The sequence below is a fragment of the Sarcophilus harrisii genome, chromosome 1 (genome assembly GCF_902635505.1).
Source record: "Sarcophilus harrisii chromosome 1, mSarHar1.11, whole genome shotgun sequence".
Classification (NCBI taxonomy): domain Eukaryota; kingdom Metazoa; phylum Chordata; class Mammalia; order Dasyuromorphia; family Dasyuridae; genus Sarcophilus; species Sarcophilus harrisii.
In genome coordinates, this window is record NC_045426.1 from 64,277,585 (window position 1) to 64,296,082 (window position 18,498).

Here is an 18,498-nt window from a genome sequence, read left to right on the forward strand (position 1 = left end):
CAAAAGATTCCTCATAGAAATATTTGGCTGGGTCCCTTGCAGTTGATTCATCCAGAATTTCACCTCTGAACATTTTTTAATAGCTCAGAGTCTTGCCTAAGAATCCACTGGGGAAGATGGAAAGAAGTTCATTTAGGGTTTTTGTAATAAATAGTGATAAGTTTCTCAGTTTTGTTTGACTCTACTGTAAGCTAAGGTTAGACATACTAGCCATCAGGTACCATCTCCTTAGCAAGGATGTATCCCAAACTGAACATGACAGATGGATTGGAAAGGAAACAAAGGTCTCATCTCCCAGTAGCTAAGAGGAGGTATGAAGGGGTTCATGATGAGGCAGTTGGTTCATGTCATATAGATTTAAATACTACCATTGTTCTCTTAGATTATGGAGGGGGAGAAAACTCCAAGAAAACCTTGTTGTATGCTGGAGAATGATGTAGTGGCTGGATTTCAGGCTTTGTAATCACAAGATTCCTGAGTGGAAATCCTATCTCAAACATTTATTATTTGTGTTATTGTTGTTAAGTCATTTCTGTTTTGTTTGACTCTTTGTGACTCTATTTGGGGCAAAGACAGGAATGGTTTGTCATTTCTTTCTCTAGCTCACTTTGCAGATGAAAGAACTGAGGCAAATAAGATTAAGTAACTTGCTCAGAAAGATGTCCTCCTGATTCTATTTTTAAAAAATAATAATAGCTTTTTATTTTTCAAAATGCATGCAAAGATAGTTTTCAACATTCACTCCTGCAAAACCTTGTGTTCCAAATCTTTCTCACTCTCTTCCCCTCCCCCTCCAGAGAGCAAGCAATCCAATATAGATTAAACATATGCAAATCTTCTAAACATATTTCCACATTTATCATGCTGCATAAGAAAAATCAGATCAAAAGGAAAAAAATGAAAAAAAAAAACCCACAAGATTGTATTTCTGATTCTAAATCTAGTAGTTTATCCAATGGGCCACCTAGCTGCTTTACTGTGTAATTCTGAACAAATCACTTAACCTCTTTCATCCTTAGTTTCCACATCTATAAATGAGTTAAGGGCTTCTACTCCATAGGGTTGCTATAAGGATTAAATTAAATAAGGATCAAATGTAAAGCATTTTTCAAACTGAATCCTATATAACTGTTAATGGTTACTAGCATTTTTGGTAGCCCAGATTAATTGGGTTAGGTAACATTCTGCAAGGTTTCTCTACCATTTAAACTTATCTAAACCTCCACATAGTAGTATATAGACACACACACACACACACACACACACACACAAATACTATGTGTGTGTGTGTGTGTGTGTATACACACAGATATGTATATATTATATATAAAGGCAAAATATAAACCAAAAAACCTATTACTGCCCTCAAAAACCTCATGTTCTGATGAGAGAACATTTAAAATAACTTAAGTACATGTGAGATGTGTAGAATAAATGGAAGGTCAGGGGAAGGCATTAGTGTGTATGCTATGACATGCAGGGATATCATCAGGGAGGTTTGAGATACATACAAGTTCATGACCACTTTATGGAAATGACAGGATTTAATTGCTAAAAAGAGACCAGGGCTAGCTTTCTATTAATGGCGTTTGGCCCTTAAATGTTCACTTGTCTTCATGTTTCCCTGGAATCTGCCTGTCTCCAGTTTGTAATGCATGATTGTCCAAAGGTCCTTGGCTTTGGGTATTTTGAGATGAATTCTCCATAATTTTTTTATTAACCTTTGTTGGGAGCATTATCTTTGTTGAGTGAATACATGTAAAGGGATGATACAATATGATTTCCACTAAGCAGAAACCCTTAACCATGTTAAAAAATGAGCCATAAATGCACGGTGACATTTCAAAATGCAGCTGGGACCAGCCCACAAAACTGCCGTTCTTGGAATGGGGAGTGCTATGGAAAGAACCTCCTTGTAAGTCTGCAAATGAGACATAAGCCACTTTACATCTTTTGCATCGTCTCCTGTCCTAAAGGGGAGCAGGATTGATGATACACCTCTATCTTGTAGCATCTACACAATTAAAGGAAAATGACCTCCTTCGTAACCTCCTTGTTAATGAGATTTTTGTGTCTCTGAGGAATTGTGGGTGTGCAAATTCAAGATGTGAAAGAAATATGATTTTGACTCAAGGGGGAGGAGGGGGGAAGGAAAGAAAAGCTGATGGAGAAGCTGTGTCATACTAGATTACACGTCAAAACTGATCCACAGTGCTAGCTGGGGAGAGGAGGCCTGAGAAGCTCCCTAATGATGTTGGACAGAGCGGTTTCGGCCGTCTTCCTTCTGCGCTCGGGGTAGGGAGGAGGTAATATGCTGGTTTCACACTCCCGCAGACACACACCCATGCACATGCACCCAGAGAGAGAATTCAGGGTTTGTCAGGTCCCGAAGCAGCGTACCTTGATGCAAGCCTGGGTCATGACAAAGAAACTGTCTCTTTGCTAGCTTTTGTCAGGTTGTCATGGACCTGGAGGCATTTGCCCCACACTTGCTCGCCTGTTTACATTTGGGTGAGAGGATGAATATGAATCAGGAGTCTCCGACTCCTCAGCCTTTCTTCAGCTTGGGCCTAGTTAATGGGGTAGATGGAAGCCAGCCCTTTCGTTTGGATCTTAATTACTTTGTGGCTGAGGGAAGATGGGGACTGATGGGGGGGAAGGGCAGATACAGGAGGGAGGCCTCCCCAGAACATGTGCCCAGGGAGCCTGGATGCATTTAAATAGTGCTTTGTTATGAAATTAGCTGTGACTATGAAGAGGGACAGATTATTTAGCTTCTTTTGGTGGGTATTTGTACTAATTAAGAAGGCTATCAAGGTCATGTATCATTATACTTTGAAAAGACCAATATTTTTCAATCAGCCCCATAGTGCTAGGTTCTATTTGTTGTGTTTTTAATGGAGAAAATTGGAGCTCTCAGGGAAAAAAAAATGCTCCTAATTATAGTATACTCTGGTAGCCCTTGAGGATGGAATGATTTCTAGGACTGCCCTGAGATGGAGGTGGAGGAGGGGGACCAGGGAAATGAACAAAGAGGAATTCTTAGCGTGATATTAGCAGTGGCCAGTCAGTTGGCCAGCAAACATTTATTGTTCATGGGGTTTGAGAGCTGGAAAAAAAGAAAAAAGAAAAAACAGTCCCAGTCCTCACAGAGTTTATATTGTAATGGGGAAACAGCAATCTGCAAATAATTGTATATAAAAGATATATCAATGTGCATGGAAGGTGTCCAGAAGTTTGTTCTTTGCCTTTACATTTCCCACTTCTCAAGGATTCACCTATCCTGAGGGGGAGAAATGATGGATGAAATGCTGGGGCATTGTAGACTTAATCTATTATCCCTCCCTGAAGTTTCCCTCCCACCTGCCTTTTTAAGTTAAGATTTCTGTTGTGGGGATGCTTACTGAACATGAATGCCAGAATTTCAGCCATTAATGGGGAGAGCCATTTTTGGTTGCCTGAGTCACTGCTTTTCCTTATAGGCCAGTCATTGGCCATTATTTTGGGCATCTAGCTGACTTCTCTGTGGAAGGGAAGTGCCAGCAGGGGAAGGATAAAGGAATAAGCACTTATTAAGTACCTACTATTTGCCAGGCACTTTACAAACATCTTATTTGATCTTCATGACAATCTTGTGAGACAAATGCTTTATTATTTCCCTTTTGCAGTTGAAGAAACTGAGGCAGATAGGTTCAGTGATTTTCTCGGGGTCCCACAACTAGTAAGTGTCTGAGGTGGGATTTGAACTCAGGCTTTCCTGACTCCAGTTAATGGGGTAAAGGAAAGTCAGTCCTTTCTAACTTCACCATTTTATCCACCCTCTTACCTAGTCCAGTCACCTATGCTAATTCATACAATGAGTGAACATTTTAATAAAACAAGTACTCTTTATAAAGTCCTAATCTAGATTTGGGGGTTGTGAGTAGGAGTGGTACTTCATTTAAATGAGACTGTAAACTTTCCTATTATAACATTTACAGACTGATGAGGTTATAAAACAAGAATTTAGTTAACTACAATCCATAACGGTATAAGTTTGTTAGATTATTGTTAAACACAATTCTTGTGAGATCCAGATTCAGAGAGATACAATTCAACAAGCATCTATTATATATATATATATAAAATTATAATTAAGCACCTACCAGAGTGCAATCAATGCACTCTGCTAGTGCTGGGTTCTAGAGATATAATAATAATAAAGTAAATCCAGCCCTTGAGGATCTTACATCCTACTTGATGTTACAGTATTCAACAAACATGTGTTAACATGTATTAAATAAGTAAATAAAAATATAAAAAATAATTTCAAGAGGGAGAACATCCTAGGACCAGGAAAAGATTCAAGTAAGGGGGTGCTGCCTGAACTTTGCTTTGAAGGATGTTAGGAATTCTAAGAGGTGGAAGTGAGGAAGGAGTGCATTTCTGACAATCAAGATGGGGTTACTTGTGCAAATTCGCAGAAGTGGGAGGTTAATATTGTTTTCAGAGAAGAGCTAATAACACAAGGTGAAGTGAAATAAGTTGAAATAAACCTGTAAATGTTAATGGGAGCCAGACTATGGAAGGTTGCCCCCTCTTCACCATTCTGTAGATGTTTTTAGATCCCAGCCAAACAGCTTGTATTTTATCCTAGAGGCAATAGGGAGCCTTTGAAGATCATTATCATCTAAGGAAAGGGAGATGGGAGATAAAGGGAGACTTTTGATGTGTTTGGGAGGTTATTTTATAACCTGACTCTGGAAGAAACAAAGACAAAAGCATATCAAGATATGGACAAAGACCTTTGTCTTGATGATTAAATAGGCTTTTGGGGAAGGAAACCTATCACTTTCTTATTCAAGGTTAAATAAGAGATTCTGATAAACTTTGCCAGCCATATTACAGCTAAGATTTAGTGCAGGAAGGAACCTTGGAGATTGTTTAGTTTAAAACCCCTAAATTTTACAGATGGAGAAACTGAAGGGAGAAACTGAAGCCTAAAGAGATTATATGAATTGCCTATTTACTCTTGTAATTAAGTGGCAGGGATGGATTTGAACTTGGATTTGACTCTAAAACCATCATCTTCCACTATGTCAAGTTGGTCTGACCTGTAATAGGCACAGTTTTATATTAGTGTTTAACACTAACAAACCCAGTTCCTCAGGGACATGCACTGTGCCTGACACATGGTGTATCCTTAAGACTTGTTTGAGTTAAATTGAACTACCTTCTTAATCTGCTGTATTCCAGAAATATGTTAGCCCTTGATGTGTTGTCACTAGGAAGTCAGTTAAGTATGCTTCCCTGTCCAGTTTTTCTTTGTTTCTTTACCATTTATAACTGATACTCCCTTTGCATGATTGAAGGAAAATTAAATTTAAAGTTAGAAGATCTCAATTTGAGTGCCAACCCTACTATCAAGTAATTGTATAACCTTGGACAAACTATTTAACCTCTCTAGGGATCAGTTTCTTCACTTGAAAAGTAAATCAATTATGCTAGATGATTCCTAAGATATTTTTTAATGTTCTAAATTCTATGAAATTATCCCCATGCTTCTCTATCTGAAAGTCTGTCTTCCCTGTAGATAAGAAGCTCTGTTTGTTATTTTTGAAACAAAGGATTTCTGAAAGCCATGGCATTAAATAATTATCACTTGGACCATTGATTAAATTCCCAAGTAGGATTCAAAAGCATGGCCTTTCCTATTCATTATTTGAAATTCAGGGACCGTAAAATAACTACCTGTCATTCCTTTCATAAATCTTAGCTCTAGTCTCCAAAGTCCTTTCAGTGCCCTCTGCCACTGTCCAAGGTACTGAGCGTAAAATCTGCTAACATTCTTGTGGGTCTCTTTGTTTCAGCGGCTGTACTCAGTGAAAGGTGTTCCCTTTAATTGGGCTGGAACTGGAAGCTGACCAGGATCTCATTGCTGTCTGTGTCAAGTGCAGCTTTTGATGGATGTGAAGGCAGCCCCATGGCACAGTGGGGTGTGCTCCCCTTTGACAAATAGCGCAGGCAGCATGCTGATCCTACTCAAACCTTCTCACCATTTAGAAGCTAATTGTAGGCTGTCTTGCTTGTGACAGATGTGTTTGATTTAAAATGTAGCAGCTGTAAGTAAAGCAATCTGCATGTCTCCAGGATTCCTATTATCACTGTATATTAGTTAGTTACATTGGGTAATTCCTATTTGCAAGGTGATAGTTTTTTCCTCTTCCTTTAGAGACTGGATATTTTTTCCCCAGACAGAGAAGGGCGTTGCTTAATTAAAACTACATTGTTATGAGACTCACACTGATTCGCCATTCACTCCAGAATGGCTGAAAATAAAAGCTTCATTTTTCCAAAGTAAAATGGTGTCTGGATGTGGCTGGTTTAAAGAAGAACAAAAAGATTCATTGAGTTATATTTATTCAATAATCCATTCATTAATTCATTCTGCAAACATTAATGTGCCAATGATGTGCCAGAAATGCACTAGGTACAGGGGAAGATCCAAAGATAAATAGGTGCCTGACCTCAAAGAACTTACAGTCTAGAGAAAGAGTTTAAAAATGAATGGAAGACTGTCAGAGGAAAATAATAGTAATTATAGCTCATATTATAGAACATTGTAATTTACAAAGTGCTTTTCTTACAACCCTGTGAGGTAGATAGTGCACCTATCATCTCCATCTTACTTGTGTGGTAGCTCAGGTTCAGAGACATTAAATGACTTATTTAGAGTTATATAGCTTAAAAACAGCAGAGCTGGAGTTCAAGCCCAGGTGGCTTATCTTCAATCCCCAAACTTTTTTGTTTTGTTTTTATTGTTCTGAACTTGATTTCTTTAAAAGAAAAAATAGCTAGCATTTATGTAGATTTAACATTTGCAAAGCACTGTATAAATATGATCTCATTTTGTCCTTAAAAAAAACCCAGAGAAGTAATTATTATTATCTTTATTCTGCAAATGAGGAAACTGAGATAGAAATTGTGTTTTGTCCAAGTGACTTGTCTAAGATCACACAGGTAATAAGTATCTGAAGTAAGATTTGAACTCTTGCCTGATGCTCTATCCATGGTACCTCTAACTCAAAAACCCAATCAAACATATTTCTGTATACAAAGAACAGAAAAAAAAAAGTTTTGTCTTTGAAATCTCAAATCTCTATTGCATTTTTATAAGGTTGTATTATAACTTTTCCAAATAATGTATGAAATAAATTTGTTATGCTTCAAAGCTTCCATGCATATCGGTATCTCCCTCTTTATCTCCTCCTTTACTATACATTGAAAAAAATGCTTCCCCGACATTCCTTTTTTATATCTGCATTACTAGTATCATTATTCATTCCTAATTCCACTGTCTCTCCAATTTAAAAACATTTCCTTATAACAAATAATCATAACCAAACAAAAGAAATGTATACACCACCCATGTCCAAAAATTTATGCCTCATTTTCTGCACCTTTACTCCATCACCTCTCTGTCAATAGGTAGAGAACATGCTTCATTATTAATACTTTTAGTAGTTTTTTGAGATTGTTTTTCTTTACAATTTTGTAGTCACTGTAAAATGATCTGGAACTTCTTGCTAAATATCAGTTAATGTAAATCTTTCTAGATTTCTCTAAAGAATTACATTATAAGGAGGGAAAAAGTTGGAACAAAAGGATTTGCAATGCTGAAAATGCTGAAAAATTACCTATGCATATATTTGTAAATAAAAAGCTATTTAAAAAAAGAAATGTTAAGGAGAAATAATTAGCATAAAATCAAAAGAAATTAATAAAACAATTTTAGAATTAAAAAAAGAATTCCATTATTTCTTATATTGCAAGATGATTTAGTGACATTATATATCATAATTTGCTCAGCTGTTCCCTACTTAATGAGCACTTCTCTTATGTTCTAGTTCTTTGCTACAATAAAAAAATGCTGCTATGAATAGTTTTAACTAAATTATTTCTTCTAGGTAATAATATTGTAAATTATTAGACTCCTGTTTGGGAGTTTGGGAGTTTTGTTACAAATTGCTTTCCAAAATGACTAGAGCAGTTCACAACTCCAACAGTAGTTTATTAATGTTTCTGTTCTTTTATATCCTTTCTAGCAATTGCCATTTCCCTCTTTGTCATTTTTGCCAGTCTGATGAATGTGAAGTAGAACTTTAGAGTTATTATCATTTACACTTCTTTAATTAAGAGAATTAGGATATTTTAATATGATTATTCATCGTTTGGAATTCTTTGAGAATTCCCTGTTTATATCATTTGACTATATATTTATTGGGGAATGGCTCTTACTCTTACATATTTGATACCACTGTCTATATATTTTATATATCAGACTTTTATCATAGAAACTTGCTGAAATATTTTCCAAATTAATCGTTTCTCTTCTACTTTTAATTAACTTGATTTTACTTATGTAGAAGATTTTTCAATTTTATATTATCAAAATTGCCCATTTTATCTCCTGTGAATCTTTTTATTTCTTGTTTGGGTAAGATCGCTTCTTCTTTCTGTAGTTGCAAAAAGTATCTTCTTTCCTGCTATTTTAATTTATGGTCCATCAGTACATACGTCTTTGAAGTTTATTATAGTATATGGTGTAAGATGTTGGTTCACTTTTCCTGCAGGTTTTTGTCAAATAGTATGTCCTTACCAGAGTAATTGGACTCTGGGGTTTATCTGACTCAGTGGAATTACTTTTAGTTGCTGCTATATGTTATAGACTTAAACTGTCCTACTGATGAATTTCAAAAGAGAAAAGAAATTTTGTCCTATTGTAAATAATTTTGATGTTTATTTCTTTATAGCATTTTTTGATGCTATAGCCTCCTTCCTTATCACTTTTCCCCTCATCCTATTCCTTGAGATACTTGATCTTAAAAAAAAAGTTTCAGATGAATTCCCCATGTTCCTTCTACTATATCCCTACTCATTACAAACAGAAATCTAATAATTCATGAGCTTGAGGAACAAAGCAATGTATTATTAAATTTGGGGCAGAATAACTGCATTTATATTTCTTCAAATTTGCATATAATATTCTTTCCAAATCTTTATGTATGATCTTATATATAAGTATTTCTGACTGACATTTTAGACTTTGATAATTGTTTGTCTTTCCATCAGAGACCTTACATTTCCCTTCTTATAGAAATTTATAAATCACAATAGTAATTCTTCTACTGTCTCCATGCTGGCAATGTTCTTAACATAAAGGGAGAGAACCTTTAGATAGTAAGCTCCTGGATAGCCCCCAGGTTTTTTTTTGCCTTTATTTTATGTAGAGATTTGTATAGTTCTTTACATTTTACATAAATACCCAGTGGAATCTGTTGACTGATTGGAATCAAGAAGTCAGATAAATTACTTACGGCTATGTCATAAACTCCCAGCTACCTGGATTTCCTGAGGGTCAGCCCAAAAGGGTCTCTTCCTTAACTACTTTTTCTCTTGTCCATTGCATGAGATTATTTGTGAAGGTCGGGGAGTTCCAGAGGTGTTCTGGAGGGACTCTGAAGGACAGTAATTGGTATACAAAGGCATGGATGCTGAGCTGTTTATTGTCACATTTTGCACTATTAAGCTAATGAGTGACTATAGCAAGCTTTTATTTTCCTTTCTAAATAATAGGATCTACAATGAACAGGTTGGTTGATCTGTCATTTGAATGGGGGAGGAGAGTTAGGAAAAAGTACGATTAATTTCTTTTTCCTCTGAATTATAGCTAAGTTTTAACAGCTTTTTTTCTTCCTTGGAAAAACAGGCAGTTAGACATATGTTGTCAGAATGATAGGAAGATCATAATAGTTTTACATTTATACCACTCTATTTATAGCTACATTACCTCATTTAATTCTTCCAACAACTTGGCAGAGTGTTATCAGCTTCAGTTGTATGAGTGAGTAAAGTAATGTCCAGAGGAGGACTGACTTGTCAGAGGTCACTCATCCAATAAATAGTAGACATGGCACAAACCCCAGGCCTTCTGATCTTGAGCCTGGTGCTTCTCTCTCATTGAGCTGCAGCTGAATTCTCTGTCCACAGAGTACACTTGCCATTTGCTTTTCACCGGCCCCCTCACAACTCTTCCCTTAGAGATCACAGAGGGAATAGTAGAGAATGGAAACATATTTATTAAATCCTTGCTCCGTACAAAGCACTGTGCTAAGTGTTGGTGATCAAAGTAGTAAATAAAGCGGTCCCTGCTCTCAAAGAACTCACATTCTAATTCAGGGAGACAACATAAAAGAGCGTTCATTTTCAGTTCATGAGATAGAAAGATCAGGTAGTTTTTAGGGGGAAAAATAACAGGGAAGATGACAAAAACCTGAGGACTTTGGAGAGTGAGGGCAGAAACAGGTGGAGGAGAAACCTTCCAGCATTTGATAGTTGGTGCTTTGAGTCTGATAGAAAACTGATTGAGGAAGGGAAGCATCTAACTCCTCTTAGAGGCAGCAGGTGATGTTTTTCCTGTAAGCACTGGGCCAGGAGGGCCAGCCTTTGCTGGGCTGAGGAGAGAGAAGGGACTAAGGAGAGGAAACCTTAAAGAACTTACCCAACTTTTTCACTTGTAAGAGACAAAACTAACTTCCAAAGACTGACTTGTAGTCACAAGGCTACTAAGTGGCAGCTCAGGGCATCTCCAAGTCCATTTCTTTTCCTACTCCCCGTACTATCCACAGCATTAATTTTAGAGGGAATTGACGCTCATAGAGGTGAAATAATTTGTTTAAGATCGCATCCAGTGTAATTTGCAGACCCAGAACGTGAGCCTACGTCAAACTATTCTAATACCCTTCCTACTATGCCATAAACTTGAGCATCCTTATCTGTTTCAGGCTTGTTAAGTAGGTCCCTTCTCATATCGGCTCCCACCTTCATTCCCTTGTGAAGCTTCTAGGTTTTAACATTAGGCAATATGTTGTTCAAGGATTATGGAGTGGAACTCTTCTGATTCTCTACTTCCGAGGCTCCCTCCTCCCCTTGCTCTGTTCTGGGTATCATCTTCTGGATCAAAGGCCTGAGTATCATTGCCCTTTTTTCTTGTTTTCTGTAGTTATCCCAGGGAATCTCAGAAGAGGGCAAAAGGTAAATTTTCACTCTTCTCCAAGATGAAGATTGAGCTTCATCTAGTCTCATAAAAAAGGAAACAATAAATTTTTTAAAAATTATTCCTAGGAGACTGCACTGTTATAGTAGGCATGTTTATTTCTTTCTCTTGGCCAGGCCCATTTAGCTCATTTGTGACTTATCTATCTACTTGTGCCTTTGCATAAGATAGTGTTAAAATTGCTCCACTGAGATCAGTGCCTTGTTTTAGAATGTAGGTGCTCTTGAGTTCTTAATAGCCATTCCAGTAGAACCCAAGCTTTTGTAGGTCTTTTAAAGCAGCAAGAGCATTAAGTGTGGGCCTGATTTTTGGTCATAGAGCCCTTTTGTGTAAGTACCAGTTGACTAAGTTTAGAGGGGTTCATCCCCAGAAGGTTAGCCACTGGTTTTCTTAGCAATCTACAAAGGCCATCCATCTAATAAGATATGGAAGGCTTGCAAGGTTCATCTAAAAACTAATCTATGGGCCTTTAAAAATATTGTATTAATAGGGAGAAAGATAAGGAAGCAGCATAGATAGTGGGAAGAATACTGGATTTGGAGTCAGAAGATTCAAATTTTGCTCTTTTACTATTACTATTACTGTGTGACAATATGACCTCTGTGGATCTCAGTTTCCTCTTCTGTAAAATCAGGAATTTGGACTAAATGACTTCAAAGATCACTTCTATCTTTAAGTCTGTTACTTTAATTTATTTTTAATTTTAATTTGAGGCTGAGAATTTCCCTATCTTGCCCAGGCTGGAAGTGCAGCAGACACTCAAAAACTTTAACCCATTGTTTATTGTCAGAGTTTTAACCTGTTTTGTTGTTCTAATCTGAACTGGTTTGTCTCTCCTTAGGCTGTCTGTAAGTCTTCCATCAAGTCTCAGACTTAGTCTGGGTACTGATGGGCTTTAGTCCAACTGAAATTCAATGTCCTCCCATAACAGAGATTACAGATTACCATTATTCATAGCTTATGAGGTTTAGTAAGACTAACCTCATACCAAAAGGACATGCTCACACATGGTAGAAAGTGGTAGTTGAGGTATATATATATCCGGCAGTAGGGAAAGCCAAACTGGGATAAGTGCGTGTATCTGTGTGATTTTTGTTATTTTTTGCTTGGTGGTCTTATGGCCCTTACTGATATTATTGAGGTATTATTAAATATTTTGGGGCAGCTAAGTCATACAGTGGATAAAACACCAGCCCTGAAATTAGGGCAACCTGAGTTCAAACTTGTCTCAGACATTTACTAGCTGTGTGATCCTGGGCAAGTCATTTAATCCTGTTTGCCTCCGTTTCCTCATCTGTAAAAATGTGCTGGAGAAGGAAACAGCAAACCCATTATCTTTATCAAGAAAACCCCAAATCAGATCACAAAGAATTGAACGTGACTAAAAAATGACTCAGTATACTTCCAAATTAAATATCCTGAGCTTAGTTTGAAAATATTCACAAATGATGAGGGTTTGGGGAGATGTGAGAATAAGTAGAATATGATACTATGGACTGATAAAAGAAGCACGGATAATCCAGGTACAGATAATTGATCATTTGTGCTATGACCTAGGAGGAATGTCATGATATTTAGTGAGTTCTGGGACTCCATCCTTTTCTTCAACCCTAGAAGGGGCTTCTTGAGCATAGAAAGAAGATTCCTCAATAATTGTCATAATCAACATTTATATGTCACTTTTAAGGAATTCAAAATGCTTTACCCCCATCATCTCACTTGAGTTTCACAAAGAAGGAAGGAAGGGAATTACATTTATTCAGTACATGCTGTGTCCTGAACTTTTGCTAAGTGCTTTACAATTATTATTTCATTTGATCCTCACAAAAACCCTGGGAAGCAGATGCTCCTATTATCCTCATTTTAAAGTTGGAGAAACTAAAGCAGGTAGCAATTAAGTGACCTGTCTGGGATCATCACACAGTTAGTTGAATGTCTGATACCACATTTGAATTCAGGAATTCCTGAGTCCAATAGTAATGCTCTCAGTGTCAGGAAAATTAAGCTCAGAGAGCTTTAGTTTACCTAGGATTACAGAATTAATAAGTAGCTCTGAACAGAATCAAATCTAGGTCATCTTGCTTCAAAGTCCTGGACTCTATTTCTTTAGTCTGCCTCTCTTTCTGTCCCCCCAAGTGTCTGGTCCTAGACTAGAGAGCACCCCAGTTGTTACAAGCTATCTTGCTCCCCATATCTTTGAGTCGAGTAAGCTCTAGCTCTGTACTGTGTGCTTACTAAAAAAGCAGTGTCCAGACTATATGCAGGATCAATGTAGTCAGTATTCTGACTACAAATATTATTAATAATGAATAGTAGCTATTGCTATTAATGATGATGGTGATGGTTCACATGTATTTAGTACTTTACTAATCGAAAAGGGCTTTCACATCCATTACTTTATTTGATCACTGTAACTACTTTATATATGTAGGTAGGACAGAGATTATTCCCCTCCCACCTTTTTAACAGATGAGGAAACTAAAGTTTGGCTTTGCTTAAATCACAAATCTGATAAGTGGTAGAGCAAGGAAGGGAATTTCTGTCTGCTGACTCTTAAGATCATTATTCTCTTCATCACATCTCTATAATCTCTGATGGATAAGAAGTAGAAAAAGCCCAAGAACTGTTTAGCAAAGAGAAGTAAAAAGGAGGTATAAATAGTAATCTGTTATTTGGAGGTCTCTGTATTACTTTCCCTTTCTTAAAGGAGGTGGACCCTGCCTTTCTTCTGTTTTAAGCTGGCCATCTCCTCTTTGCTTTGCAAAGGTAATATTACAGGAAGGAAAGAAGGAAGGGAGGGGGGGAAAGGAGAGGAAGAGGGAGTGGAAGGAGAAGGCAGTTGCATTGTATGATACTGCTTAAGGCAAGATGAGCTGGGAAAAGGGAGGTCTTGGGGAATTTGCATTATTCTCACAGGAGGTGTTCACCTTCACAGAGTTTTGGGAGGAAATATCATTAATGATGAGAGTTAGAAAATCAACTGTCCTCATGGTACCAATAATTTGCAGCAGATAGAAAAACTTTTTCTCCATTGACCATTTGCTTCTTCTTGCCTACTTTTCCACTACAAGGATAATGAAAAAACAAGGATTGACTCCCAGACAGTTAAAACAAACCTATGCAAGTGTACGAGTAGTTTTTATTTGTTATTTATTTATTTTTGCTTACTGCCTGAATGCTCTCCTGCTATTACCTAGGTGTCATTAAACATTCTGGGCAGACTTTGTTTGAAAATCTTCCCTGATGAGAAGCTTCATTCTGGGAGATGTTGTGGGAGTGAATGGGCTAAGACACAATGGAAGGGGCCGCTGATTAGGCTGACCTGGCCTGTTTGAATTCACTAGTGCACCCAGAAATAATGATGTGTGGCAGACTGGAGGAAAGCTCCTGCAAGGAAGCTGTGTCTGGAAAGCAGAATTAATGAGCTACAGAATAGTCTGCACATTCTCAGCCATTTAATTAATATAAAGGCTATCCATTTAATCAAACTGGCCTATTCACAGTTCCCTGTATAAAGCATGTCATCTCCCACCACTCTGCCTTTGTATAGGTTGTCCCCCCCATACCTGGAATGCCCTCACCCCTCTCTTCACCTCTCCCTCATGGAAACTTTGGTTTTCTTCAAACCTTTAATCAAGTGTCACTTCCATCAAGAGGTCTTTTCAGATGCTACTGGTTAGTGCTACTGTCCCACTCTCCCCCCCCCCCCACTGTGCATTTATTTTTTATGTATGTAAATGGATTATATATTGCCTTAGGGAGCAGAAAGGGCACTGTCTTATTTTCATATTTATATGCCATGTGTCTAGCACTTTGTCTATCACAGAGTAGGTGCTTAATAGATGCTGATTAATTCAAAATTTAACATAGACTGTCACAACTTATTTATCATAGACTTACATATAGTCCCTTAGTTACCAAAAAGTGTCTAGAATTTTTGGTAGGACTTCTGTTCCCCCGCTAAAGCTATTGTCTGGGATTTCCTTCAGTGTTACCTTCTATATCTTTCTTCTTACTATGACTTCTACTTAAGTGACCTGAACCCCATCCAGTTATCACTCTCACTGGGATTTTACACAAAGAAGTCTTCAGTGGCAAGACCAATTGTGGCAATGAGACAAGAACAGAGATAGATGAAAGTATATAGACTTCAGGCTGCCTCTCCATTATCCTGTTTCTGATTTCCCAAATCCTTGGACTGGTCTGCATGGTACCCCCAGTCCACCTGCTATTTCTTCAGTCTCCATCCATGTTCTTACTCAATTCCCCCCTCCTCCAGAAATTCCTTCTTGTTCTAGTTCCTATAATTCTATGTCCAGTATGGGCCTGAGACTAATTTTTTTCTGTTATGGAACTGAATTTCATTCAGAGACCTATCACAAAGTATCTGATGTAATTTTGACTTTTCCTTTTGCTGTAGTAATTTTTTTAAAGGGAATGTCATACAAAGGATCCTTTTTAATATTTGAGGATTTTCCCTTTCTTTGCTAGAAGTAAAAACAAATCAAAACAAAACCCTGAGACAACTTTCAAAGAAATGTGTCATTTTCTGCAAAGAGAGGAAGAATCAAAACAAATGGGTACTGGAAGGGGATTGTAGGAGCCTTCATTTAGAGCTCAAGTTCACTGGAGAGAATATTCACTCCAACCCTTTCATCTTAGAGCTAGGCAAACTCAGGCTGAGAAAGGTTAAGCACTTTACTTTGAATCACACAAATGGTAAGCAATCAAGGGTGGGATTTGAACTCATATTCTCCTTTGGCAGAGATAATGCTCTTTTCTTGAGCAGGGTAAAGGCAGACATTCCTTTCCCTGGGGCCAACAGAGACAAGAAAGAGTATGACTGAGGAATTCATAGGATTTAGATATAAACAGGACATAAGAAATTATTGGATTAACCTTTTCTTTTTATTTATGAAAAAAGAGGCGTCCTCTATATTCAGGGCAGGGAACTCCATGTGAGGCTATAGTTCAGCTTTTAGTTTTAGGAGTTGCCCGGGATTTCCAGATGTGCCAGAGGTGGAACCCCTGTACTTTGTCTGCTTCTCTGTATTATCTCTTCTAGCTCCCATTTCTCTAGCAAGGGTCACCAAACACATTCCTCACCAGTCCTATGAGATAAGGAGTGCTGATTGTACAGATGAAGTGAAGGCTCAGAGTGCTAAGGGTCTTGTTTACCAGGAAATGTTGGAATTAGATTTGGAACTGGGATTTCTAGGCTTTAACCTTAAACCTCTTTCCATTATGTTGTGGTGTTTAAAAAGTTCAAGAGACTGTTTCTGGGCAATTTATCAGTTTATTAGTGATGCTAACATTTTACTAATAAAAAGAGTTTAATGGTATTCTCAAATGCCAAAGACCTGTCATGGTGATGGGCACATATCTTATATTACCCTGAAAGTGACAATCAACTCTGATCAGTTAACAATTAATGAGAAAATGAACATTATAATGAGATGTGGGCTCATTCTAATGAAGGTCTTGGAAGTGCTGACTTGGATCATCCAAGTATTAGTCAAAGAGATTTATCAATTTCCATATCACCTGTCTGACAAAAGGGAGAATCCATATTTTCCCAGACCTGTTTGAGTAAAACACAATGAGCAGAAATCTACCTATTTGTCTAAACTTAGAATTTCTTTTACTGTATTTGATTAGATCTTAGCCTAGGTTAAGTCTTTGCCCAATATTTCCTACCCTGGTTGATTTCTAGATGAGGAAATAGAAAAATCCTTGGTCCTAATCAAGAATTAGTTATTAATACAAGAGAAAAGTAATAATTTCTCTCAATATCATGATGCCTTGAATAAGAAACTCTTCTTGTGGTGTACAAAGTCTGGCTATATCATTTGCTCAAAAATCATAGCATGTTAGGGTTGTAAGAGACTTTGGTGACTAGCCAGCCATAGATCTAGCCCTGGAAGAACTTGAAACCATGTAGTATGGGACGCAGCCCTAGAAGGGCAGCTACAACCTGAGATCACGTAAATAGTAAAAAAGCAAGATGGGGCAGGATTTAAACTCAAGATTTCTAACTTCAGGGATAGGGTTCTTTGTTCTTTAACATCTTGTCTCTTCTGTTTTTTTAAAGCTCTGTTGACACTTAGTTTTGTGTATTTTTTGGTAGCCTGGGAATAATTGTCAGTCTTAAAGTTTTTTCCTCTTGCTACTACCACCTGTTTACTCATCTCCACTTTGGAGAGGGGACTTGACTCTAGGATACCAGCAGAAAGAGGTATCTTGGCAGAGATAGCCTCTGTTATCTACAAATTAGGTGATAATTTGTATTATTGTATTAATCTGGGATAGATACTTTGTTGGGGGGTAACCCATCACTTAAACTGTCAGGGACTAAGGGAGGAAACTGATTTCTTTGTTTCATTACCCAGGAACTCAACTAAAATTAAATGAATTGGCAAACATGTCAGTTTTATGGAGAGTGATTTGAGAAGGGGCAATGAAAACAGCTGTTCTCTGACTAAGTGAATTGATGTCTTCTCTTGCCTGAGCAACATTGCATGAACTGGAGGGTTAGCTGATGAATTATTTTTTTTCCAAAGCATTTTTTGATTAATAAAATTTCAGTCACTTGCTGCCTAGGATAGATTCTGAAATGTCTGCAAGCCCAAACAGCCACATGCTCTTTCATCATAAAGTAGTACGGTCAGACCTCTATGACACCAGACAGATCTCTCTATACTACCGGGAGCCAAGTCACCTGTTTGATTGTTACTTTATAGGGCGGTCCTGAAACAGTAGCAAGGACTTTAATTGATCTTGAACCACTCCAGAGCTCTGTTCCTCAGCTTATGCATCTATAAGATGGGGATAATTATATCTGCCCTGTCCACCTCAGTTTTATTGTGAGGGTCAAATAAGATAATGGGTAAAAAGTGCTATTCTTGTCACCTCAATGATCTCAGGTTTTTAAAAATCTCCAGCTAGTAAGTATCAGAGATAGTATATAAACTTTGTTCTCCCTGACTTCAAATAACTGCTCTTTTAATGGTATCTCCATTTGAAGCTTTTTAGAAAATGTTTGTGTAAAACTCTATTAAAAAATTCAATGAGCCTCAGAGCTGGAAATGATTTTAGAGGTCATTCACTAAAAGTCTTCTTACAGATAATAAAACTCAGTCCAAGAGAAAGGACCTCTCTTGTCCAGAGCTATTTAGGGATACAGCCAGGATTCTAACCCCTTTCTCCTGTGGTTCACCCTCTGAAGTCTGTTCAGTGCTTTCAGGTGCCCTTGGGAAGGAGGTAATAAGTATTCTTACCCCTATTTAAGGAGAAGGATATTTAGGTTGAGGTCAAATGACTTTCCTATAGGCATACAACTAGAAAAGTAGGAGACTTACATGCACAAATTTGAAGGGAACTAGAAAATATAAAGGGAAGCTATG

The 18,498-nt window shown here is 37.4% G+C and overlaps 1 protein-coding gene across 2 annotated transcripts in view; it reads left to right on the forward strand.

Annotated features, from left to right (window-relative positions):
• The window catches only part of VOPP1 (VOPP1 WW domain binding protein), a 175,301-nt gene that overhangs the window by 69,566 nt on the left and 87,237 nt on the right, over positions 1–18,498 (forward strand). The window lies entirely within an intron of this gene.